At 44.7% G+C, this 26,583-nt stretch overlaps 1 long non-coding RNA gene and 1 other non-coding gene across 2 annotated transcripts; both read right to left on the bottom strand.

The window, feature by feature from the left end:
* Positions 1-822: 822 nt before the first annotated feature.
* LOC134200368 (uncharacterized) lies at positions 823-26,394 on the bottom strand. Its single transcript, XR_009975252.1, has 2 exons — positions 26,233-26,394; positions 823-2,097 (listed from the first exon to the last, which is right to left on the bottom strand). It is a non-coding gene; the product is annotated as an uncharacterized LOC134200368 (long non-coding RNA).
* Positions 8,286-8,410, bottom strand: Mir3319 (microRNA mir-3319). Its single transcript, NR_107600.1, is given in 1 exon segment — positions 8,286-8,410. It is a non-coding gene; the product is annotated as a microRNA mir-3319 (primary transcript).
* Positions 26,395-26,583: the final 189 nt, after the last annotated feature.

Raw genomic sequence — 26,583 nt, 5'->3', positions numbered from 1 at the left:
GTAGACTAGGCTTTTTTTCCTACCTACACTGGAACCAAGTTATCGAGTGAGTAAGAGAGCTCACGGAGCCCCAACCTGAGGACGTTGCTAACACTAGTCCTACCAAGAGCAGTGCTTCGCAGAGTCTACCACCGGATCGGAAACCACTGAGAAGATTCGGCGAGAAGCTCAATGTGGTGTCTGTCTGTTCAACGGCCGTCTGATGTAGTGGTAAATGACATGGTCACTACACAAGTGGGTCGCGGGTTCGAATCCCACCAACGGAAGATATTTGTATGATAAATATAAAATGTCTTTTCCAGGGTTATGGATGTATATTATATAAATGTATGTGTATAATAAAAATCTTACATTCATTTCCGTTATCTGGTACCTGTAACACAAGTTCTTTACGAACTTAGCACGGGACCAGTTAACGTGGCGCTTCTGTTTCTGTGGGCTAATTTACTTGAGGTACCTAAAAGCACCGTTAGTTGATCGTGAAACCGAAATGACGGGTTTAGGGTAGACCAGGCCATGATCCAGCTGATGTACGTGGATTGTCGACAACGTAAATGTTGCCCTGCTGAAGTTTCCAGTTTTCTGAACTGGTACCTCTCTAGTACCAAGTGATGCGCACAAGTTCTTTGCCACAAGATTAGACATATATGACTTCAGTATAATGTAATAGAAAAGGCAGTGAAAGGTTCTTAAACTTGAGTCCCTGGCCTTATAATAAGGTTTGAGGAGCAAATGCGGAAACCTAATTAGGCGATTACGAACAGATTTCACAATCATATTAATCCAACGCAAACATAGTTTTTGCATGAATAAAACATTCAATTGTTTCACATTATTATTATTCAGTCATCACAGTATACATGGATAGTCCATGATCAGTTATTTTTAACAATAATAACAACATCATTTTGTTATCTTAATTATTAATACATAATATTAGATAGTGCATATTATTGTTATTTATAAACTTACAAAAAAATATTGTAATGTACCTAAACAATTTTATGGCGGCTTAAAATAAATTGAGAGAAATTTAAAGCCTTTGCGTCATCTCATGACGATCTACCATCTTATAAGGGTGACGGTCACCATTTACCATTGACTTGCAATAGTAAGTCAATGGTAAATGGTGTGTAAACTTATTAGTTAAAAGTATCAGAACGACTATAAATGTTCCTCAAAATGGTCACCTAGACTATCTATTTTCGTATGGACCGAACCATGCAAATTTTCATCGCAAGGATTTTAATGCAGATTGAAAGGCATATTCATTGCAGGACAATGGTTCCTGTGAGCGCCTGTTCCAAACATCCACCCCTAAATATATCTACGTCCTTTCTCGTAATCATTATCCTTGCTTATACACTAAGTCCTTCAAAGCGCTCATGGTAAACGCGCTCTAGTTTTTCCTCTGATGTCCAACGTAGCTAGTATTCCTCTGTATCGCTGTCAAGAGTTTTTCGTACTGTTCTGCCGGCTCCAACTCCCAGAGAAAGAGGTAGGTCTCGAGGAGAAGCTTGGGGCCATGCCCGTTGGCAGCGCTGGTGGGGTTAACGGAACTAGATTTGTTGCTGGGTGGTAGACTCTTGCTGCTAACGCCTTGTCGTCTAGGAAAAAACAGAATCCTCTATAGCTTAAAACTGGTTTTCGGGGTTTTATTTTAAGATTCCCTATGGAATTATATCCAGATAGTATCCAATGACTTCCAGATTCCCCTTTTAAAACTAATTTCAAGTAATAGCATTGCTATTATTCTTTTTATGTCTATGGGCTCCAGTAACCACTTAACACCAGGTGGGCTGTGAGCCAGTCCAACCATGTAAGCAATAAAAAAAAATTAAAAAATTACTAATCAGATGTCCATAGCTTATTGACATCGTTTGTTGTATGACAGAGATCTATAGTATCACGGTGATATTGGTTCCATAGTTGAACGTGTTATGGGACTTGTTAGGGGAGCAACTGTGTACTTTTGACTGCAAGACAGTGAAACCGCTGACTGTAAAACAGTTAAGACTAGAAATTAACTTACTGTTCGAACCACTATAGGACCATCCATTAGCGTGCACGGTGTTTTTACCTGGAGGCATTTTGGTTCTGAAACAAATAAAAAGGAGCAATTTCAACAATTTGTTTTGTTGTCACAAAAAATAATTCGGTTAGAAGATAATGTATCTTGCTATTACTCAGAATAGGGATCCATTTCGTATTCCCTGTCCGTCATCGTAATATCCCCACCGATATTGATCTATTATATTTATGTAACGGAATCTTTAAAAGTTGTTTTCATTGATATCATAGATGTCTGATTCAAATTCAATTAATTATATTTTCTAGAACTGATGACAATACAGTAAATATTACTCTATAACTAAGATCAACCAAGATTAGCAGGATGTAGCAGTTTTAAACTGTTTGGTTCCTTTTGGTATAAAAGTGGTTTTTTTTTTCAATTTTAAAATGTTTTTAGTTTTTAATTTTCTTCTTGATATTACCTAACTGAATTATCTTTCGCAGACACTGATCCCAACCAAATTTAAGTGGTATCTCGTCATCTGGTTTTCTAATCATTAAGCTACCAAGGCGATCAGTGATGAACATGAGAATTTACTCGTAAAAACTGCCAATTTATCAAGAATCAGAGATTTAGGAAGAAATTTAATGAATACAATGTTCGCATCAAGAAGCATTGTTTGGCTAACAAAGCTCTGAGATTTTTAAGCGGTAGGCAGCGGCTAAGCGGTAGGCAGTGGCTTGGCTCTGCCCCTGGCATTGCTGAAGTCCATGGGCGACGGTAACCACTCACCATCAGGTGGGCCGTATGCTCGTCTGCCTACAAGGGCAATAAAAAAAATATATAAAATATGTTGACTTCTCACAAAAAGTCATTGAGTGCCCTACCTATAAACATATTTTACGTAGCGTGTAGTGTACTGATAATTGAACTAATCGGTTACCGCTAAAGTACGCCTTATCAATGCTATTAACTGATTCGAATTTGACATTCATTGCTTCTATACAGTCGAAGACACACTCGTCTGTTTTAATACAAAGCACTTGCACTGCATACATTACTATACATTACCACCTTCCTTTCCTTGTTCGGAAAGAATGTCATTCAGCACGTGGATTGAACAGCTTCAGCGTAAATATAAAGCTTTTAGATGCGATGAAATCCCGTGCAAACCATGTAACCCGCAAGCTGAATAACAAAGCTACAGCTTGAAGCATGTTTAGCTTGATTAACAAAATGTCAATAGAAGATATAATACAGAGAAAACGGAAGATTTATGTTGTACATGTTAGCATCCCAAGAGGCTGTTTTATTGATTGCATTACTGATCTCTCTGGGCTTGCTCAACTGTCTTTCCTAGTGCAAGGCTTCATGATTATTTTTTATATCTCTCACATTATTATTATTCGAAGCCCATTCGAATTCGAACGATAAAATGGCTGTAGTCCACTTCTGCCACCAATCCATCTCTTCCCGTGAGTGTCGTAAAAGGCGACTAAGAGAAGAGAAGGGACGGTATAATGGACAGCAGCAATTTTGGATTAATATAGCAGAGTATTGCAATCGCCAAATGAAGTTGACTGGAGATAGAGCTATAGCGCGGGTAGGTACCACCATTCTGCCTACGTCTGCCTCCGGATTGAAGGTTGTTATAACCGTACTATATTTGAAGGCGTTTCTGTAACCACTTAACATAAAATTGGAAGGCAGCTTGTCTGCTTTAAAAAAAAGGAAGCCTTACTAAACGTGGTCTTATCATCCACCTTTTTTTTTTTTCGGGTAGAGGGCCGAACCTCCTACGAGGTCCCCGCGCCTAGGGGGCGCGCGGGGTATGTGAGACTCAACGATCTGCAGGTGTTGAGAGCAGATCGCGGGCCCAAGGATTTTAGGGCCCACCCACTAAACGACTCCCCTGCACTCTTACACCCGACGTCCGATCTCCGTCCGGGGTCAGAACCCGTTTAGAGTAGGGGGGTTCCCGCGGTCAACACTACAACCAGACACGCGGCGCCACCCCGAGGACGCCCGACCGACGGGTCGTCGAGGCGATAGTCGACGACCAACGACGTCGGTCTCCGCGGTACGGCGGCCCTACCAGGCCGCCCGGGCGGTGCCGCTGGTGTTCCGGGATACCCCGCTGGGCCAGAACCAGCCTGCCGGGTCGGAACGCGATACACCGCCGACCGGGTTGCTCTTCAACAGTATGTTCGGCGACGACAGCGACGACGAAAATGCGGACCGCATCGCAGTCCGCAGCCGCCGACGCGCCGTCCCGTCCTCCTGGTGCCAGCGCGCTAGAGTGACGGTAGCGTGCGGCGCAGCCTCAACCCCCTTAGGTCGCCCCGTGACCATCACCGGGAGGAGACTGCCTCCTCATAGGGGCTGGAGCTGGACAAACGCCCTCCTCCGAACCCCGGCTCGACGGCGGCGGCACGGCGCCGAGAAGGAAGAAGAGCTCTCCCTCTCCCGTTCCGCCGCCTCCTTCTGCGAGATGGTGGACTCGCAGAAGTCGAGCATCGCCTGCCAGGACTCGTCGCTGCCGAGCATCGTAGCCACGACGGTCGGAAGCGACAAGTCCGGTCCTATTTTTGCAACGAGGACTCGGCGCTGCTCCGCGAAAGCGGTGCAGTACGCGAGCGTGTGCTCCGCCGTGTCCTCGTTGCAGCCACTGCAGTGGTGGCACTTCGGCGTCGGCTCCCTCCGGGCGACGAGGTGCAGGTAGCGACCGAAACAGCCGTGTCCCGTGAGCACCTGCGTCGCTCGGAAGGTGAGACGTCCTCGGTCGCGATTCACCCAGTCCGAGAGGACCGGGCGGATCGCCTCGACAGTCCGTCGCCCGTAGGCGGGGTCCGCCAGGCGGCGAGACCACGCCTCGAGCACGGCACGCCGAGATTGAAGTTTCCGCGCTCGAACTTCCGCCGCGCCGGGACGCGGCTCCCCCCTGGAGCGGAGATCGCATCGCCACGCGTAATCCGCAGCGAGCGCCTCCGCTTCTAGGTCCCAGGGAGGCGTCCCAGCTAGCACGCACGCCGCCTCAAACGAGACGGTGCGGTATCCACGAACCGCCCTGACCGCAATCGCGCGCTGCGGACGTCGCAACGCCGCAACGTTGTCACGGGTCAGGGCGTGGCACCACACGGGAGCCCCGTACAGTGCCATCGACCGCACCACCCCCGTGTAGAGGCGGCGCACTACCACGTCAGGCCCCCCGATGTTCGGCAACAGCCGACTCAGCGAGCCGGCAGCCGCCATCAGTCGGGGACCTAATCTTTCAAAGTGAGCGCGGAAGCTCCAACGACCGTCCAGTACGAGACCGAGGTACCGCAACCCGGTTGCCTCGATCTCGACGCGAACGCCTCCGATCACGAGGTGGGCCCCCTGAGGCGGCGCTCTCCGGGCCCCGTGAAACAACAGGGCCTGGGATTTATCAAGCGCCACCTCCAGACCCAACCGTCGGATCCTGCCGATGACGAAGGCCACCCCCGCGCAGGAAAGACGAGCAGACTCGCGCAAATCCTTCCCCCGGGCCACGACCAAAGTGTCGTCCGCGTAGCAAACTATGCTTAGACCCGGGAGAGGAGCGCTAAGGGCGCTCCGCAGGACCCAATCATAGCCGATGTTCCACAAGAGAGGGCCAAGGACCGACCCCTGTGGAACACCGCGCTCAACGGGGAAGCGGAGCACCGTCCCACCGTGCCCGGTGCACACGACCGACCTATCCTCGAGGTAGGACCCGATCAGCCGACGGAGATACGCAGGGACGCCATGATACTGCAGCGCCCCCGCGATTACCGACCAGGGCAGGGTGTTGAACGCATTGGCGATGTCCAGGGACACCGCCAGTGCAACCCCACCCCGGCCGACAGCCTCATCAGAGAGGGCGCGCACGCGCATCACCGCGTCGATGGTCGAGCGGCCCTCCCTGAATCCGAACTGCTCCGCTGACAGATCAGGACCCACTCCCGTCAGGTGCTGGACGATGCGGGCGGCCACCACCCGCTCGAGCAGTTTTCCCGCTTCGTCCAGCAACACGATGGGACGATACCCCGCAGGTGAGTCCGCAGGGCGTCCCTCCTTCCTTAGCAGAACAAGTCTGCCCGTCTTCCACTGCTTTGGAAACCGCCCCGACTCGAGGCAGGCTTCAAAGAGCCGCACGAGCCGGTCCCCAAGGGCACCGAAGGCCAAATCCCAAACCCGACCGTGAACACCGTCAGGGCCGGGGGCCGCGTCTTTCCTCCGCATCCTCGACACGGCCGCACGAATCTCCTGCTCCGATATGCTCGGAGGAACCACCTCAGCAGGGGCATCACCGCTCACGTCAAGGCGTGGCGGCACGCCCATGAAGGGGGGCTCAAAGTCCCTCTCCATCCGCGGGAATAGCCCGGAGACAATATCCCGCAGCTGCTGAGGCTGGAGACGCTCCGTCACCGGGAGCGCCCACGGTCGCAATTTCTTGCGTACCGTCTGGTACGGGCGCCCCCAGGGATCCTGATCGAGCGTCTCCAGGAGCGTCTTCATGCTCTGAGACTTGGCCTCGCCGATGGCCCGCCGCAGAACCTCCTGCTTTTCACGGCAGTCGGCATGTAAGCGGGCCGCCACCTCCGCGAAATCCATACCGCGAAGACGGCGACGGCGGTGGCGGGCGCTTCGGCGGCGTGCCCGCACGCACTCCTCTCTGAGGAGTGCGATCTCGGGCGTCCACCAATACGCACCGCCACGTGGAGCGCGGCCGCTGACCCGGGGCATCGCAGCATCGCAGACGCGACGCATCGTACCCCGGAACCAATCGGCCTCCGACTCCACGTCCACTAGACGCGCGGGCATCGGCGCCCACGCGGCCACTGTGGCCGCCTCCACCGCGAGCACCTTATTCAGGCGCTTCAGTGCCCATCGTGGGAATGATCGGGGAGCGCTACGCGGGAGCTCCTCCTCGCCGCGGGCGTCTTCGGCCGGCGTATTCAACGAAGTGGAAACGGAGAGCTCAAATCGGACAAATCGATGGTCCGAGAGCGTCTCCGCCCCCTCGAGAACACGCCAGCCACGGACACGGCGTGCGGCGGACGGAGACGCGAACGACACGTCCACGTGTGATTCCCCGTTCCACCGCACGCAGGTCGCGACCGAACCTCTGTTCAGAAGACAGAGACCGGTCGCGAAAGCCCACTCCGACAGGAACTCGCCGCGCGAGTCCGTGCGGGGGGAGCCCCACGCTGTACATTTAGCGTTGAGGTCCCCCGCCAGTATCACCGGGCGAGACTCGAAGCGATGAACCAACGCCTCGAGCCCACCCAGGAACCGTTCGAACTCAGCGAGACTCCTGTTCGGAGAGAAGTACACCCCGATCACGACGGTTTCGTTGACCCTAACTACGACGTACCCGGATCCCCTGGCCACCATTCCAAGGGGGGGTAACGCCGCTGACTGTCGCATCACGATCGCCACGGAGCCATCAACATCTCCGGCCCAGGAATCCTCCCGGTCGGGAGGTACGAAGTATGGCTCCGCAACGATCGCGATGTCGATGAACCACTCCGCCATGGTGTGGACGAGGAGATCCTGCGCCCTGGCGGAGTGGTTCACGTTCGCTTGGAGGAAGCGATGGACGTGATCCATTATTGAGGTGTCACGTCCATCGCTCCCTCGTCTTCCGTCCCACCTTGCGGCCCGACGGCCGCGGTGGGAACTGACTGGCCGGCTGCTTTACACGCAGCCGGCTCTTCCTCTGTTATTTTCTTCTTTTTCCCGCCACGCCTCCTCTTTGTGGAGGAGGGGGCGGAAAGACAGGCCGGGCCCCCAGCCCGATGATCGGCCCGCCGCTTCGCCGCGTCGCATAGCACGCAGTGTGGCGCGGCGGCTGTGCAGGAGACCGCTTTGTGTCCGGGCTGGCCGCAGCGGAAACAAAGCCCGCTGCGGTCCACGGCCGATGGGCACCTGGCGAGGCCGTGCCCGGTGCCGAAGCACCGGAGGCATCGCCAGGGGCGGGCCTTCTGTAACTGCACGTGGGCCATCACCCAGCCCACGCGCAGCCTCCCTGGTGAGTCGGCGGGCCGACCTTGTGGAGGCGTAGCCAGGAGCGTGGCCGCCTGCATAGGGCAACGCGCCCACGCAGTGAAGGCTCCAGAGTAAGAGCTTCGCAGCTCTCCCACTCTGACCTGCGTGAGGGCGCAATTGCCCTGCGATGCAATGGCGGCGGCCACTTCCTCCTTTGTGGCGCATTCATCCAGGCCCGTCACTTTGACTTCTGCCATTTTGACGGGCCTGTCTATACGTACCACTTCTGGGTCCGGCAGGATTTCACGGAGCCGGGTTGCTAGCTTGTCCGCGGCCGCACTGGTGTTGGCACCAGGACACTCCAGCAACCGGGCCCCGCTGGCGGTGTGCCGGACTCGGAGGCCACCCTCCACGCCCATGGCATCCACGTCGACGCTAGCGCGCGCCCGGGCCATCACCTCCCCATAGGTGAGGCCCTTTTCCTTGGCAGCTGGCAGCAGCTCCAATACGACAGCCGCCGACCGCGGGGCGCGCGGTTTTCTTGCCTTGCGCCCTCCCTTTCTTTTCCCTTCAGTTGCTGCTCGACCCACTACCTGGGGAGCATTGACTGTCGGAACGGGACGGGGGTTAGGTACGTCTTGCGCCCTCCTTCGACCCCGCTTCACTACCGTCGTCCAGGCTGCGTCCATGTTGGACGGGGCGGGAGGCAATGGACGGGGCTGGGGGTGTTGCGCTGGCTGGGCGGCATTCACACACCCCTTTGGATTGTTGCGGCTTCTGCCAGGCCCCGCCTTCGCAGGCTGGGGCGGGGCAGAAGCAGCAGCCTGAGGCCTCTCAGGTTGGGCGGGTGTTCGTCGCCCAGCAGTCTTGGACCGTGTAGTCAGTTTGGCCGCAGTGGCGTTCGCGGGCGCCGGTGCAGCCGCGGTCTTAGGCGTTAGTGATGCTTGCGCTGGCCGCTCGTGTGCCAGCGGTGGCCTCGCGCGCACTACTGTAGAGGTGCGAGCCTCAAGAATGGCTAGGCGTCTCTTGAGGTCTTCGATCTCCTTATCTTTTTCCGCCACTATGGCCTCTTGCACTTGGGATGGTGGTGGTGGGGAAACTGAACTGCCCCGCTGTCTCCTTACACCATCAATGGCCACACGCATGGCGGCCATCTCCTCCCGCAACTTTACACTTTCCGCCCGAAGCTCTGCATTCTCACTCTGAACGCAGGCGTACAAAGCCTGTAGACTCTCCAGCTGCGACCGCAGGCCAGCTGTTTCCTCCGTGGCAGTGCGCTGGAGAAATGCCTCTAAGAGTCTACCCATGGCAGTGACCACGCAATTCAGGGCATGCACGTACGTGCCCTTTAAGGAGCCTGATTTGCTCGCCACCTTGGAGACAATATCCAGAGAGGTTTCGAAAGTTTTGTGGAGGTCAGTGGGTTCAGTCTCCATAAGGGAGCGGCACAACCGCTCAACCTCTCCCTCCCTGATTCGTTCGGCCTTCCCACAACGGGTTCTCCCGCCTCGCAGCGAGCCGGCTGCCAATCCGCCGCAGGTTATCCGAACATCCTGTTCTTTGGCAGACGACGCCGCAATAGTCGCCGTTCTTTCCTCGACCGCTAAAAACTTGGCGGGCGCGGGTTCAATTTCCGAGGAGTCGGAGGGAGCGGAAGTCACCGGTCTCTTGACCGTCTTCCGCTTCCTCCGAGTTTTCGCATCAGCGTTGGCTCTGCTGGCGAACCGTCCGGTAGTATTCCGAAGCAAAAGCGGCGACTCTCGACCACTCGACGCGTAGCCCCTCGCAGAGCTTCGCGTCGAGCGCAGTGAGAGTGCACTGTCGCAACGCTCAGGATGCACGAATAGATCTTTTTCGCGGCTCGTGCTGCCGCCTCCTTCCTCTAGGCAATTGTTGCCCCCCCCAGAATACGAGGGGCAGCGTGCCTCCGATTGCTCGGAGGCACGGAGGGATTCTCCTCCCGCTGAGCGGGAGGTACCCTCCTGGGGTAATACTGTTTCACAATTGTCCATATTCATTTTTTTTCCTTTCTTATTTAACCAGGGGTGAGGTCCCCTGGGATCAGGTGATGCCCTCGGGACTGGACTCCCTCCAGCCATTCATCCCTTCACCGGGCATCGGAGCTTGGGATTGGGGTATTTTTTATAGAGGTTTACGTCCTCGCGACCCCGTGCCTTGCGGCAGCGGCCACCGCCCCCCACTCAGTGAGGATTACGGGTTGGTCGGCAGCCCACCGGGTGCACAGGGCAACTCGGCAGACCACCGCCCCACGCTCGAAACGAGCAACCACGAAGCCACGCCGGCGAACCGGTACCCCCCATATCTGGGGGGCGTTCCCCTGTAGCCGAAGCCGGGGACATAGCAACCAGCGGTCAGCAGCTGCGAAAATGCAGCGCTGACTCACTTCCACGACTACGGGGCACAGGGTGCCACCGCTCACGGCAGGCCGGCGAACCAGTGCCGTCGGAAGCTGCGATCTCCAGAAGGAGCACTCTTCACTTAGTGAAGAGTGTGGAGAGCGCAGTCCTTCCGCTCCTCCTAGTGCTGATTTTGGTCCGCGTCATCCGATCTCTTTCGTTGCAAAGCCTATCTAAGCTATCCTAAGCCTAACCCTAAACCTAGGACCTTAACCTACATCTAAACCTAACCCTATACCTAGGACCTTAACCTACATCTAACCTAACCCTATACCTAGGACCTTAATCTACATCTAAACCTAACCCTAAACCTAGGACCTAAACCTAAGAATCCTTGCAACGAAAAAGATCGGACGATACCTCTGGGAATGTCGCCCAGAGGATCCCGTTATCCGCCACCTACGGACGCGCCACGGTGGAAGTCCAGCCAAACTCCCCCACAGACGGAGCCCCCGGCCACGCAGAGTGCGCACCGGGGGGCCCGCCCAGGTCCCGGGGTCTTATCATCCACCTACTTCAACTTCAATGCGAACAAGCGCTATGAGGCTATAACTAAAATATATATATATATATTTATTTATAATTTCTATACATTTCTGTCTCTAACTTGGTTTAGAAATCACGGGTGTACCCGGGACGTGTACTAGAGTGTAGAGAAATAGATACGGGAACGGCATTGTACGTAATGCGGTGATGACGACAGGACTAGCATGGATGTCTAGTTATTCCATTACCATTAAAAAAAATTTCCCGCGAATTACTTTAGTTACTAATAGTCGAGAGAAAATACACAACGCGTATAATTTAATGTAGTTTTATGTTTATATATAAACATACGTCTGTGTATGTTCATTAAAAGTCATTAAAAACTCTAACACAGATTCCAAGAAGAGCCTTAGAATCTTAGAAGAATCAGCGAAACAAGCTTTTGTAGACCTTTCACAAAAAAAAAACTCGTAATATTTTCTGTAATAACATTTTTTTTTATCGCTTAGATGGATGGACGAGCTCAAAGTGTTAAGTGATTACTGGAGCCCATAGACATCTACAACGTAAATGCGCCACCCACCTCAAGTTCTAAGGTCTCAGTACAGTTACAACGGCTACCCCACCCTTCGAATCGAAACGCATTACTGCTTCACGGCGAAAATAGGCGGGGGGCTGGTACCTACCCGTGCGGACTCCCAAGAGGTCCTACCACCAGTGATAACATAAACTTACATAAATTAAAATAAAACATGCAGCGTATTATCCATACTAAGCTTGCCTAAACAACACTGCAACTATGAACTTTCCGCACGGCGGTGTGAAAGCTCTGTTCCGATACAGTTGCTATCTTACACAGATATACAACTGAACACAACGTCTCGTGTTTTTAGTAAACTGTGTCAGATTTTGTGCGAAAACGTGTTAGAGAGAATAATGTATGGAGCTGACGTTAGGTATTTTTATTCGGTAATCTATATAAAAATGAATTGCTATTCGTTAGTCTCGCTAAAACTCGAGAACGGCTGGACCGATTTGGCTGTTTTTGGTCTAATATAAATAACAATTTTGTTTTTCCTTTGATGTGTCCTCCGTCGGACGGATTCCTTTTGTTTGTTTTATGTTTATTTTATACAAATGTTTAGATCTTTTGTTTATTGACTGAGGCACTACAAAGTCTACCGGGTTAGCTAGCTTAATAACAAAGTATGGGTAGTAGCAACAATGCCGTGTCATCATAAAGACAGGGACAGATGATATTACAAATAACTAGTATTTAACTTTATAGTTGCTTCGTTGAGTTTTTTTTTGCTTAGGTGTGTGGACGAGCTCACGGCCTAGCTGATGTGAAGTGAACTTCAATATCGCCACCTACTTTTAAACATGAGTTTTAAGGTCTCAGTTTTAACAGTACAACGGCTGCAAAACTTTTTAAACTAAAACGCATTACTGCTTAATGCGGACTCACAAGACGTCCTATCACCAGTAAGATTGACTGTGAATACCGACGAGTACACGTCGCACCTGATGTTAAGTAGTACCGGAACCTTAGTGTATAGCTATGCTGCCTCAAATGAGATACGATCACTGTAAGTCGATCCAAACGGGATTGTAGAACCCAATTTTCCGATTTTTATTATTGCTTAGACGAGCTCACGGTCCACCTGGTGTTAAGTGGCTACCGGAGCCTATAGACATCTACAACGTAAATGCCGCCACCCACCTTGAGATATGAGTTTTACCCTTCAAACCGAAACGCATTACTGCTACACGGCAGAAATAGGCAGGGTTGTGGTACCTTCCCGTGCGGACTCACAAGAGGTCCTACCGCTAGTAATTACGCAAATAAAAATTTTGCGGGTTTGATTTTTATTACACGATGTTATTTCTTCACCATGGAAGTCAATCGTGAGCATTTGTTAAGTAAGTATTTCATTAGAAAAATTTGTACCAGTCTGGGATTCGAACACCTATGCATCGCTTTAACACGAATGCACCGGACGTCTTATCTTTTAGGCCACGACGACTATCAAAACCAAACAAATTATTACAAGACTCAGTTTAAATTGTATTTTTTTCACAGGTATACATTGAATTTCTCAGCCCACGTACATACATGAGACACTACTAAATACTAAATCAAATTTTAAACATAATTTCTCAAGCGTGGCTTCCTAATTACCTCTCGACATTCCAAAAATCCTTTAAGACGTCTCGAACATCTGAAGGATATCGGAGTACCCTTTGTGTATCGAAACTGGCTAATCGTTCGTAAGCCTATCCCTTCGAGATTCAATTAAAATGAATAGCTTTCGCGTTTTTCAGCCGAGCTCTTTCACAGAAAGTCATCAAAGGAACGGAATAATCAATTTCACAAATATCCCTTCCCTTTTTTCATCGTCAAATAAATCTGTTCAAACATCTCCGGAATCGCTCGTTCATTCCGTTTAGTCGGATATGCAAGGCGGGTTTGATCTTGAATACATTTTATTGGCTTAGGAATAAAGGTTATAATTCCCTGTTCCTTTATAGCGAGTTATGTTGAATTTGAAAAAATATCGGAATATGATAGCCGAGTGTGGAAATATCGAACTTAACTTTATTAGAAGTCTTAGTAAGGTACTATGAGATGTATTCCTGAAGGATAAGACATATTTTTATACGAACCTTTCGTTTATTATGTGATGTTTTGGTTTTGTTATTACATCATCAATAATGTATCTTGTGACGTTAGGATGTGGCATTAAGACATGATCGTTCAAGGGAAAAATTGGTTAATAAAATGATGTCGGAGTGAGCACACACAGGGATAAAAGATGAAAGGATCTTTTGGTACTTACAGGCAGCTTCATAGCGAACTTGAAAGGATAGTAATAGTGAAAATTAGTATTAGTAATAAGATCGAGCATAAGTTTGTTTTTTAACACAAGAAATCATCTTATTTTGGACGACAAAAAGATGAGATTCTTTTTGACATACGCTCTTAATTTACCCTGCAATCTTCTTAGGTGGGACTTATTTATTGATAGGGAGGCTGATAGGGAAAACCGTGATACCTTTACTTTGGTTTAAAGTCAGATGAACCGGGAACTAATCTGATGCATTCTAGTGGAATATAAGTAGTCTGGCCATAAATACTGTTTGTTACATGAAAACTTTTCTTTTTTTAACTTTTTAATTATTTTGAATTTGGAACACACATTATATTATTTTAAGAAACTTCTTTCGATTTTGCGCCATTTTTTTGCTGGGAATATTACATTACTTGATGAAAAATAAATGCATTGTCATTTGTAACAGAACTTATGGCTGGTGTCTAGATATATATATTCGTTTTTGCATCAGTGCTTAATAAGTTACACTTCATACAAGAGGCCTGTAACACAGATATATCAAATACAGCATTATCGTACTAAAATTATATCTATCTACTGAGTATCGTAAAAGAGTATTGTTTTTCTAAGCGCACCAATTAAATTATTTTTCTATACGTATAGTTACAAAGGAAATTGGACTTTATTTATGAACTTTTATGGCCCAAAACAAAACAATAGTGGTTAATAAACATTCACCCTTACGTTTTTGGATTCCGTTCACACAATATTAATGTTGTCTTAGATACGATATACATTAATCATTATAGTTGCATTCGATATCGAAGGGATAACTTACCCTCGATGAGGAAAATATGGACGTATACGGTATCTTTTATGTCTGATATCGATCTGAATAACCATGATTGTTGTGCGGCTGCAACAGGGAGGCCTTAGGTTTGACACGAGGCTTCAACTACTGATCTTTTGTTACTGTTAGGGATTTTAGATCAGTTAGCCTTGGTAGATTGAGTAGAGCTAGTTAATAATTAAACAACTTTTTCTAATTGGTTGGAGGAATATAATAGCCGCTATTTTTTTTATTTTTTTTTTATTGGTCTTGTAGGCAGACGAGCATACGGCCCACCTGATGGTGAGTGGTTAACGTCGCCCATGGACTTCAGCAATGCCAGGGGCAGAGCCAAGCCGCTGCCTACCCCTTAATACTCTCTCCAATAGCTCTCTCTCCTTAAATAGCATTAAGGCCTAAATCAAACCTATCAGAACCAAGTTTAGTTGTATGATTTCGCATTTAAAGATATTTAGAGCCCACACCAGTAAGGACCGCTATCCTGCCTATTTCGGCGTGACAGTTGTGAATATTAGTATAAATTTAATTTTTTATAACTTAGTTGGGTGGACGAGCTCACAGCCCACCTGGTATTAAGTGGTTACTGGAGCCCATAGACATCTACAACGTAAATGCGCCACCCACCTTGAGATATAAGTTCTAAGGTCTCAGTATAGTTACAACGGCTGCCCCGCCCTTCAAACCGAAACGCATTACTGCTTCACGGCAGAAATAGGCAGGGTGGTGGTCCTAACTACCCGTGCGGACTCAACAGGTCTTACCAGCAGTAATTACGCAAATTATAATTTTGCGGGTCTGATTTTTAATACACGGTGTTATTGGACCGTGGAAGTCAATCGTGAACATTTGTTGAGTAAGTATTTCATTAGAAAAATTGGTACCCGCCAGCGGGATTCGAACACCGGTGCATCGCTAGATACGAATGCACCGAACGTCTTATCCTTTAGGCCACGACGACTTCAAACATTCATAATAATCAAGTTCAATGTTAGTATAATGAAGTGTATACATTTTGTTACTAAATCCAATACTTGATTCCGTTCATTTGAGTTAAATAATCTATATATTAATACGTGAAGCAAAAACTTTGTATCCCTTTTTACGAAAATTGCGCGGACGGAGGAGTATGAAATTTTCCACACTTATAGAGAATACAGAGAAGAAGTGCACAATGCTAATATTTTTTTTAAATAATGCATAAAAGATATATTAAATCAATAAAGAAAACATTACACACACTACATACCATGTATTTGACGCACACACGCATGCATACTATTTATTGTCAAACTTTTGTTCTTGACGTCTGTTGTCAAATTGAGATTAAATATTGTTTGTCTTTGTTAATATTTTTTATATAGCGTAGTCTTGGCGAAATTTGTGATTATAGAAGTATAAAATACAATCATAATAGGGTACAAACTTACAATTCCAATTAATTATAGTTGAATTTCGACTACTGCGGGACCTCTAGTAATATTTAAGCATGAAGTATAACGAATGAATATATTTTAAAATGTATTTTCTACAGGAAAAGAATAAACAATATTTACAGTCAAATGAGGTGTGTTTGTGTACACTAATTCAATCTGTGAAACGAATAAAAAATCGCCAGGATTAGTCGCAAGGCGAAAAAGTCGCATTCACGAAAATAGGTTAAGAGGGAATAGGCAATTAGGAATGGGGTTCCGTATATGTTTAGTTTTTTACGATCTAGTAACATTTCCAATGTCAGACATTAGGCTCAGTCTGGATGAGTATTGGATGCTGTATTCCAGAATATCAGGCTAGAGTCACAAGAAGTTAGTGCAATCCAGAGATTTCTTAAGTTTCAAAATATTTAATCTGTGAGACTGCGAATCACCACGGAGCGTTTTTATCACTTGGAGTGTGGTCTTCTGAGGCGGTACGGGTAGTTACCAAGGTCTGTGCATTAAACAACCGCTTATCTGTAAAGCTGGTCTATTCGTTAGACGGAAAAAAGAAAAAAGTCTGCTAATTCAAAGCTTCCCATCTTATTTCTTTTTAACGTGAGCACAACAAGGATGTCAAGGATCCGTCAAGTTTCTGACAGTCAACTGGATCTACTACAAAACAGAACTTAGTGAACAGCCTATCGTATTCATGTCAACTTTTCAACTGACACTAACTCAAGCTTCTTTCATACGAAAGCGGAACCCTAAAAACTTCGAAACCGGGAGAAGCCGTGAAATATCTTTATTAAATCCCTCTTGAGCTAAATAAGTTCATTTGGCGGACGTAAAAAAAAAACGTACACCTTTTTGTAAATTAGAAAACATTTACGCCGATTTGTATGGCTTAGTGGGGGGTAATTAGTGATTGTCAGATACTGGGGAGGGGTGCTTGTGTAATGCCAAAAAAATACATAGAGTATGCAGAACGATAAATCATAAAAAAAATGTAATATACGATTGAATCGGTGGTGCAGGAGTTAGCACACCTGACTGTTGCGCCGATGGTCATAGGTTCGATTCCCACATTCGTAAGATGAACAAGTTTGTTTGCTCTTTGTAAAAAAAAATTATATAACTATTTAAGTCACTGGTGGTAAGTCACTGGTGGATGGAACTCTTGTGAGTCCGCACGGGTAGGTACCACCGCCCTGCCTATTTCTGACGTGAGGCAGTAATGCATTTCGGTTTGAAGGGTGGGGCAGCCGTTGTAACTATACTGAGACCTTAGAACTTATATATTTCAAGGTGGGTGGCGCATTTACGCTGTATGTGTCTCTTCACTGCACCGACGTAACAAAGAATTTAACACGTTGACTGCCATATAGGTCACCGGTGCCCTACACGGCGCAATGAACTAATTATATCGATTTCTCTCATCGATCATCTAACTAATGCGCGGAATATCTAGTAGACTGGAAAAAAGAACTGTGGATACTTACAATGAATATATTTCTAAGAGATTTAAAAGACTAAAATATACATTAACAAACAATTACCTAATAGAACTTAGTAACAGAATTCGATATAATTACTTCAGTGCGCCGCGTAGGGCACCAGTGACCTAAATGGCAGTCAACATGTTAAAAGAATCGTTTTCCACCTTCAGCATTAAGCATCCAAAGCAAGAACAAGAACAACCTGACTCCGTTTAGGACATTAGTTAGGACAACTAACCACTAGATTATAAGAAATAAGTTATTAAATCTGTAGAGGATCGGCGCGATGTTAAGCTGTTATAACTATACAGTCTTGATATACAAAAGCAAAGTGATTAGTAGAGAGAGCTCAAGATTTCTAATTTTTGATACAGTCAGAGGTAGTAGTGGCTCTGAAAGGTTTTTTCTACGAACCAATTAAATAAATTAACGACGCGTCACCGTTCATTACTGCTGTCCAATAACCATGTTTTCTCGACAGTACAAAAGTCATAAAAACTCCCAAAAACAAAATATTACGAGGAAATTCTTAATTCTAAACACGGCGAGCCAAATCAACTCTAAAAATATAATTTAATGACAATTCTGAATAAAGCCAATTTACCAAGACAGTCGGCCGAGGGGCCCACCTTCGTGTAGCCAATGGCCCTAAATTAACGCAAAAAAGGGGCCTAATCGACCATTTTTTTCCCGCCTGATTACGAAGGAGGCTATATCGGACCCCCCATTCGACTCAAACAAATGTTAACCCTTTATTCGCGCTTACCCCTTTCGAAAAAAACCCATAAAATATATCTAATTAAAAAATATCCCCGCCTTAGGACTGACGCCCATAAAGAATGTCAATTAACTACGCGACGTTTTTTTTTTCTTTTGGTTATATTTTTTTCTTCAAGCCGGCGAAGGGTTAAGATAGCAAAATTAGTATCGCTATGAAATATTGAATCATATTAAATTCGGTAGCCGGGTTTTGTTTGATGACTTTTTTTTTATCTGGATTATAATAATTTACCAAATTGCTTAGGGTTAGTAAAATTAGATTATATCTATGGGATATTTATTATATGAGCAGACTGTGTGTTTGGCCAACAAAAAAAAACTATGAATTAAAAATTGTTTTAGTTTGAGTACATATTAGTGATACTATGATTAATATGTCTTTCATTTTGGCCCCAAATGACGTCAAAATTAATGAAGCTACGTTCTGAAAACTTGGCGCGGTAATTTTGAATAGTAAGGGCGGTTTTATTCTCTAGAAACTCTACATATTTGGGACGATTCATGATATAAAATGTTATCAAATAGATTATAACCAAACCGAATATAAAAGTGAATATTGAATTACTAAGATAGCTGTAATTTTTTTTCGGTAATGATATAATATTTTTATCTTGTAAACAACGAGTAAGGTGTACATGATTATATAGTTTGAGTCTGCAATATATAAGAATATTCCTAACTACCCATCCAAGCTAATTAATTAATGATTAAGATCGATAACATTGAGGCTGTGGTTTGGCTATTGGCTCCGGCGGCTTAATATCCAGTAGCTAGTAGTATTCAGACTTCTAAGATCCTTCAAGATCCGTCTCTTCTTAAAAAAAAATGAATTTTAGCTAAGCATTGTAAATAAAATCGAAATAACTATGTTTTCATTACGATTTTTTTGAGTTTTTATCGTGGTTAAGCAAAACGCAGACCATATATGTATAACCAATATATTTTACTAACTAGAACGAAAGTGTATCTATTTTTTTGGTATGTATGAAAGAGTTTCTATTGTCCCGGATGCTTTGCCGCTTATCCAGGGCAAACTTCAAGATCCTGCCGAGAAGGACAGTCAGCTAAAACTAGCACCCTAGGAGAAGACTTAACAGCTAAAAGATACCACCATCGGTAGGTGTCTACCATCGCGTCGGCAACCCACTGATGGGATCCGGCGAGAAACTTAGCGGGCTGATGCTATGACTTAAGTTACTGTATCACGCCAAACTTCTCCGAGTCTGACATGTAGCATGTATTTTATGAAAACACCAAAATGGTGTGTATTTAAAAAGAATTCAGAGGACTTTAGGTCGATTTTAAAAAAAAACTTTTCTAGTGACGTGTTCTTGAATTGAAAAAAGCCATTTTCATTGATTCAACCCTTAGTCGTAATTCGGGTAAAATAAAAAAGGAATGTTTAAACAACAGACAACAATGTACTCTTGAGGTCGCGTGATGCTAACATTCGTGGAAATTAATCCCGGCTCGGATACTCGTCTCATGAGTCACGGGTCAGTGTGTTCGCTAAACAATGAAATTGCTTAGTTCTTCTGGTATCAGTACACCTTTCGATTCCGCACTAATAGTAATTATGCCAATTTGAAGAACAAGAAGATCAAGATAGTTAGGAGAGTGTTGCGATAGGATAGGATAGGATAGGATATGAAAAGATATTCTATGAGCTACATGTCACAAGAGGCGCTACCATACATATTGATGCAAGCAGATAATTTGTTGATAAACTGTGAAATGCTTGATATTGCATCGAGGGGCGAAACGAAATATTTGCAATTTTACAGGAGAGACATTTAAAGTTTAAAATTTTGAAACAATATCATAACAAAAATGTTCTTCGGCTATTTCAATGGTTTCATTGAATTTGAATTAAAAACATCGAACTGTTGATACTAATCTTTAAATATAAAAATGAATTGCTGTTCGTTAGTCTCGCTATAACTCGAGAACGGCTGGACCGATTTGGCTAATTTTGGTCTTCAATTATTTGCGGAGGTCCAGAGAAGGTTTAAAAGTTAAATAAATATGAAAATGCTCGGAATTAATTAACAATAAAAATTTTGTTTTTCCTTTGATGTGTCCCCCGTCGGACGGATTCCTTTTGTTTGTTTTAAGTTTATTTTATACAAACGTTTAGGTCTTTTATTTATCGATTGAGGCACTACCAAGTCTACCGGGTCAGCTTGTACCCACACTTCATTACAAAGATAAATTTCGCTTAAGCCAAATACCCCTTCAGCCCTCCACATGTATTTTATGATTAAACCACAAATTTCATGTTACTCAATCACTGAATTATGATTATAGAAAGAAAAAATGCTATCAAAATAATTTAATGTCGTTAAAACAAAAGCGATTGCTTAACCACACAAGCATTGAACTTATTCTCACATTCATGACCTCGTTTATAGATTTGTTTAGGTATTTATAAATTTAACTGTATTGAAATAATTTGAATTAAATAAATAATAGATAATGTACGTTTATCGTTAGCGCCATCTTGGTTGTTCTTTTTTTATTTTTTTTTTATTGCCTTGATGAATGGACGAGCTAACGGCCCACCTGGTGTTAAGTGGTTACCGGAGCCCATAGACATCTACAGCGGCTGCCCCGCCCTTCAAACCGAAACGCATTACTGCTTCACGGCAGAAATAGGCGGGGTGGTGGTACCCACCCGTGCGGACTCACAAGAGGCCCTACCAACCAGCCTACACCAAACTACACCAAAGCCGTTGATACATCGACCTCATCAAAGATACATCGCTCACGCTATACCTAGCACCATTCTTCTCACTGTGAATAATAATCCATTACATCCGTAAATTCTACCACACGATCAACAGTTTCGCAAGACGAGCGAATAAAATTACATGAAATTAACGTGAATCACACACCTAAATTATTAATTGTATATAAAACACGATTATAACTCGTGACCTCTGTGGCACAGAGATCAAAATTGTCTAAAGGTATAGTTTGACACAATGACACTAAAACCACCAAAATCTAACTGTATCTCAATAACGGTAGTTTTGTTAGCGGCTAAGTGTATAGGAGCAATGTCTTGTCAATGTCAACGGTCTTTATATTAAATGTAAGCTCATACTTCATTGACCTAAAACGTCAATTGACAGCTTGATTATTGAAGGTAGGAAAAAATGCCGTGAGCCCGCATTAGTTGCTACCGCCAAACTGATCATTTCTGCTCCCAAGGTATCTTAAGTTCTATTTGTACTAGTAAAACGGATAATTTTTGTATACGATACGGCTTAAATGTTGGGATATCCATTGTGTATACATCTGCGAATTCCACCTCATTTCTTCACGTCTTCATGTTGCGTAATATCCAAGTTCTCCGATAGCCACTTAATCTAAATAAGCAGTGAGTACGTTCCCTTAAGTACCTAATTAAAAAATATACAGTTGTAACCCGATGAAGGAAGACCTTGCAACCATGAAAGTCAAAGATATCGATATCGTCTCTTTACCAACCACCAGAACACCAATCAAACAGGAAACTCCACAGCATTCTGTAACTACAAGACACGTCAGCGGACCCGATCCGTTGCGAAAGTGAAAGTAATGTGTCATTGGTTTTACCAGAACTTTGAAATTAATGCTCGCGTCTTCCTAAGGCATTCCATAGAATCCGTGTTTAGCACTCTGAATAGAGACTTAACTTGTGCAATCCTTGCTGCTGAACTAGACGAGTCTGACAGAAGGTTTGACAGATTAATGGGCTTATTGGAGTCAGTAGAAGCTGTAATGTCAATTGCAACTTATGATACAATGTCGAAGACTAATTATAACTATCCCGTCCATGACATGCATGCTACCTATGATAATAATATGCTATATGATATGCATACGCATGGTAGCTTTATAGCAGAAATGGGCAGACTGGCGATAGTCATATTTTAGTCATATTTGTAAAGTCCACCCAGGGTAATGGTGACACCTCGGGTGTCAAATTGATATTACGGCTATTGTAAGCCCAGAATATAGGTCGGTGCCAATACTCTGCCTATATCTGTCGCAAAGCATAGGTGTCAAATTGAAAACTGATATACACGTTATTTCTCGTTACCCATTAACTCTGCCATTGCCAGTCCCAAGCCCGGATGAGAAAAGAGGAGGGTTGGCGTCGGTATTCCACCTACCCAGCCGTAAAAATATAACGCCGAGCAACGGGCAGCGGTCAACTAACCCGAACTAGGGCTTCAGTATCCCAGAGGAACTAAATCGCCTCTAAAATTCTGCTGTGGAAGGACGCGGGAGCCCACCATCAGCAATTTTCCCAAAAAAGTTTTTACGTATGTATTCCGTAAAGTTCACGATTCTCAGCACTGAGGAACATGACGCACGGAGAAGAATACCCGTTATACTATACAAGTAAGACTTACACATAGTGCCTGTGCTCCAGTAACCACTTAACATCAGGTCGGTCAAGAAATGGTACGAGCTGTCCACTCGAAGCCAAGCAGGCCAACTAATCGAGCCACGACTGCAGCTAAATTATCGCAAAGGTTTCAATTAATTTGCTAATGTGCATACGTAAGTGTCCAATCCGTGCTCCTAAGAACAAAACACAAGCACGAGAACGCAAGAATGCTGTGTAGGTACGTGACGAGAATTTGCTTGATTCGCAGAATAAATATCAGCATGTGCACGTAGATTTTGATGCGGGTTTTTTTTTTTTATTGCCTTTGTAGGCAAACGAGCATTCGGCCCACCTGATGGTGAGTGGTTACCGTCGCCCATGGACTTCAGCAATGCCAAGGGCAGAGCCAAGCCGCTGCCTACCGATTGTCGTGAACAATGAAAGATGTAGACGTTAGAACGTCTTAGTTTTGATTTTTAAGATGACCAGGCAAATAGCTTTGTGAACATTGGTCGGACTTCACAAAACCCATCAGTACTTCGCGGCAGAAATAGGCAGGATCCACTCAGGATTCGTATTACAGTATGTATTTATTTGCGACTAGCTGACCCGGCAGACTTCGTAGTGCCTCAATCGATAAATAAAAGACCTAAACTTTTGTATAAAATTTTAAAAAAAACAAAAGAAATCCGTCCGGCGGGGGAGATATCAAAGGAAAAACAAAATTGTTATTTTTAATAAACTTCGAGGATTTTCATATTTATCTACCTTTTAAAGCTTCTCTGAACTTCCACAAATAATTCAAGACCAAAATTAGCTAAATCGGTCCAGCCGTTCTCGAGTTTTAGCGAGACTAACGAACAGCAATTCATTTATATATATATATATATATAGAAGATAGAAGAACCCGTCTCATCATCATCATCATCATTTCAGCCTATCGCCGTCCACTGCTGAACATAGGCCTCTCCAATAGATTTCCAGTGCGACCGGTCCATTGCCACCTGCATCCAACGAGACCCAGCGCTTTTTACTAGGTCGTCGGTCCATCTAGTAGGTGGCCGTCCCACACTGCGCTTGCCAGTACGTGGTCGCCACTCCAGGATCTTTCTCCCCCATCGACCGTCCTCTCTTCGTGCTATGTGGCCGGCCCATTGCCACTTCAGTTCACTAATTCTACGGGCTATGTCAGCAACCTTCGTTCTTCTACGGATCTCCTCATTTCGGATTCGATCACGTAGAGAAATGCCGAGCATAGCCCTCTCCATAGCTCGCTGCGCGACTTTGAGCCTTCTAAAAAGATCCCTAGTGAAGCACCACGTCTCCGAGCCGTAAGTCATCACTGGTAACACACATTGGTTGTACACCTTTGTCTTAAGGCACTGAGGTATTTTGGACGAGAAGACGTTGTGCAGTTTACCGAACGCTGCCCAGCCGAGTTGGATCCGTCTACTGACCGTCTAACCCGTCTAAAGTACATTAAGTATTACATTAGAAAATTTAGTTGTTATTTGCTTGCGGAATTTGAATTCTGGTAGACTCGTCTCGTTCGATACCAACAATATGAGTTGTTTCTCTGATGACACATACGACTTCGATAGCGGTCTCGTTGTGGTATTTGGGCTTCCGTTAAGGGCCGCCTGACTACTCCGACCTCAGAAAAAAAAACAATAAATGGCGCTATTGCGTACGAAATGATAAGCATCTTTGAAACATCGGTTACGCCGCCAAAATACCTTAGATGTTTCAATACTTTAGACCTTAAAATTTTGAGGCTGATCTTTCACGCGGCGGGAAAAAACAATTTCATTAATTCATTTATTTTGTTCTATATATTAAATACTAGCGGCCCGCTCCGACTCCGCTCGGGTATTCAACAAAAGTTTCAACAATATTTGACGTTGTTTTATTTTTTTAAATAAAAAAAAAAACACTTATTGGCGCTTAACTACAATAGTTTTACATATGTAACGACACTTTTTGTAAATAATAATGTTTTCTACAAAGTCGTAGTACATTATTTTATTCTAACATCAATAGTTTTCGCAGGGCACACGATGTAAAGAATATTTTAGGTAATTTTTTGGAATTTCAATAAGGATCTCTAACTTAAAAAAAAAAAAAAATAGCCTTATCGGGAGTAGTGTAGCTTCCAAACAGTGAAATAATTTTTCAAATCGATTCAGTAGTTTCGGAGCCTATTCAATACAAACAAACAAATATTTCCTCTTTATAATTATATATATACTAATAATATTAGTATAATAGTACAGATAGTTAATTTATAATTCAATTGCATTGTTTTTTTTTTTTATTGTAGATAAATCTCAATAACAGATTTCATTGTAGAAGGACTTAGAGCTCTAATATTGATTGTGTTATTGGCAACCGTATTCTTTGGCGTTACAATGTGAACATAATTTATGAAGATGATGTCGATATCTCAAATGCATTAAACAAGTGCATAAGTTACACTTCAAGCTGGAAGATATCGTTGCTAACGACGTGAGTATTGTTTGGAGTGGCCAGTTGTTTTTAGTAGCTAATGGCACGTGTATGTCTGCGCACACATGCTCAAAATTCTTATTGTATGCACCACGAATGCACTGCCCTTCGATTTAGGATGCAGCAGTGCTTCGTAGCAAAAAGCCCATACATATTACCTTGAGGGTTCATTCAGAGTTCAAATGCTCTATCTATCTATCTATATGTTTTTCGGTTTACAAACAAGCGGCTCTCTTAATTTGTTGTTGGTAAATTACAATAAATTATTATTTAATTTAAAATTGCATGCACGCAGACATTGACAGTGGACTCGCTAAGCCACTGGTCGTAGTACTGGTAGGACCTCTTGTGAGTCCGCACGGGTAGGTAGCACCGCCCTGCCTATTTCTGCCGCGAAGCAGTAATGCGTTTCGGTTCGAAAGGTGGGGCAGCTGTTGTAATTGAGACCTTAGAACTTATATCTCCAGGTGGGTGGCGCACTTACGTTGCAGATGTCTATGGGCTCCAGTAACAATTTAACACCAGGTGGGCTGTGAGCTCGTCCACCAATCTTGCTTAGATAAAAAAAACCTTAACGTCGGGCATAGCAACAAATAAGCCAACAAATCGTCTGCTCTAAATTATCTTTTGTTAATTAAACTGCTGTCTGGAAGAGATCGCTTTTAGCGATAAGACCGCCTATTGTACATATATATATTATGCTGTTGACTGTTTTTTAATGTTAATTGTCTTTTGGTGTGCAAAAAAGTGTATTCTCTATCCCTCTCTATATATATCTCTATAATTTGACAAGAAAGGACCTATTTAAATATGTACAACAATTACATTCATCAAAAGCCTAAAAACAGAGAGCAGATAAAACTGCATCTCTTTTAGTACACACTAGAAGGTAAAGTACCCTTTTCTTAATGTTTTTGCAGATATAATAAACACGAGATTACACAGTAAAAGCATTGATAAGGTCTTAACATTGATTACATTCTATTCTTGATCGATTAAGCCCGTTATTTAAAAGTAAAAGTGGTAATAAGACTCCGGCATGGAGCCGAAAATAATGTCTTACCTGCTGTGAGTAAATAAGGCAATCCTAATGAACTTCAATAGTTAAACAACGCACGCAAACAAACAAACAAAAAACTTTTGATAAAAACAACATTAAAATATTTAAATAAATTTCGGATTTCAGTTTTCGCAATGCTACCAACACACCGAGCAGTTAGCGACTGATTTCAATTCAATCAATTAAATACTTTGAAGTTTTGTACAGTTATCTCGTTAATTCAATTATAGACTTTATCTACATGTATTTACAGAACAAAATCGCCTCAACGTATCGAACGTCCAAGAATTGAGGTCAGTGACGTCTTTTTTGTGTGGCCAGATAAGTTCTTTAGAAAGAGATGGCGTGATAAAT

This window comes from Bombyx mori, chromosome 16 (assembly GCF_030269925.1).
Source record: "Bombyx mori chromosome 16, ASM3026992v2".
NCBI lineage: Eukaryota > Metazoa > Arthropoda > Insecta > Lepidoptera > Bombycidae > Bombyx > Bombyx mori.
The sequence above is the reverse complement of the archived record's forward strand: the minus strand, read 5'-3'. Positions and strand labels throughout refer to the sequence as shown.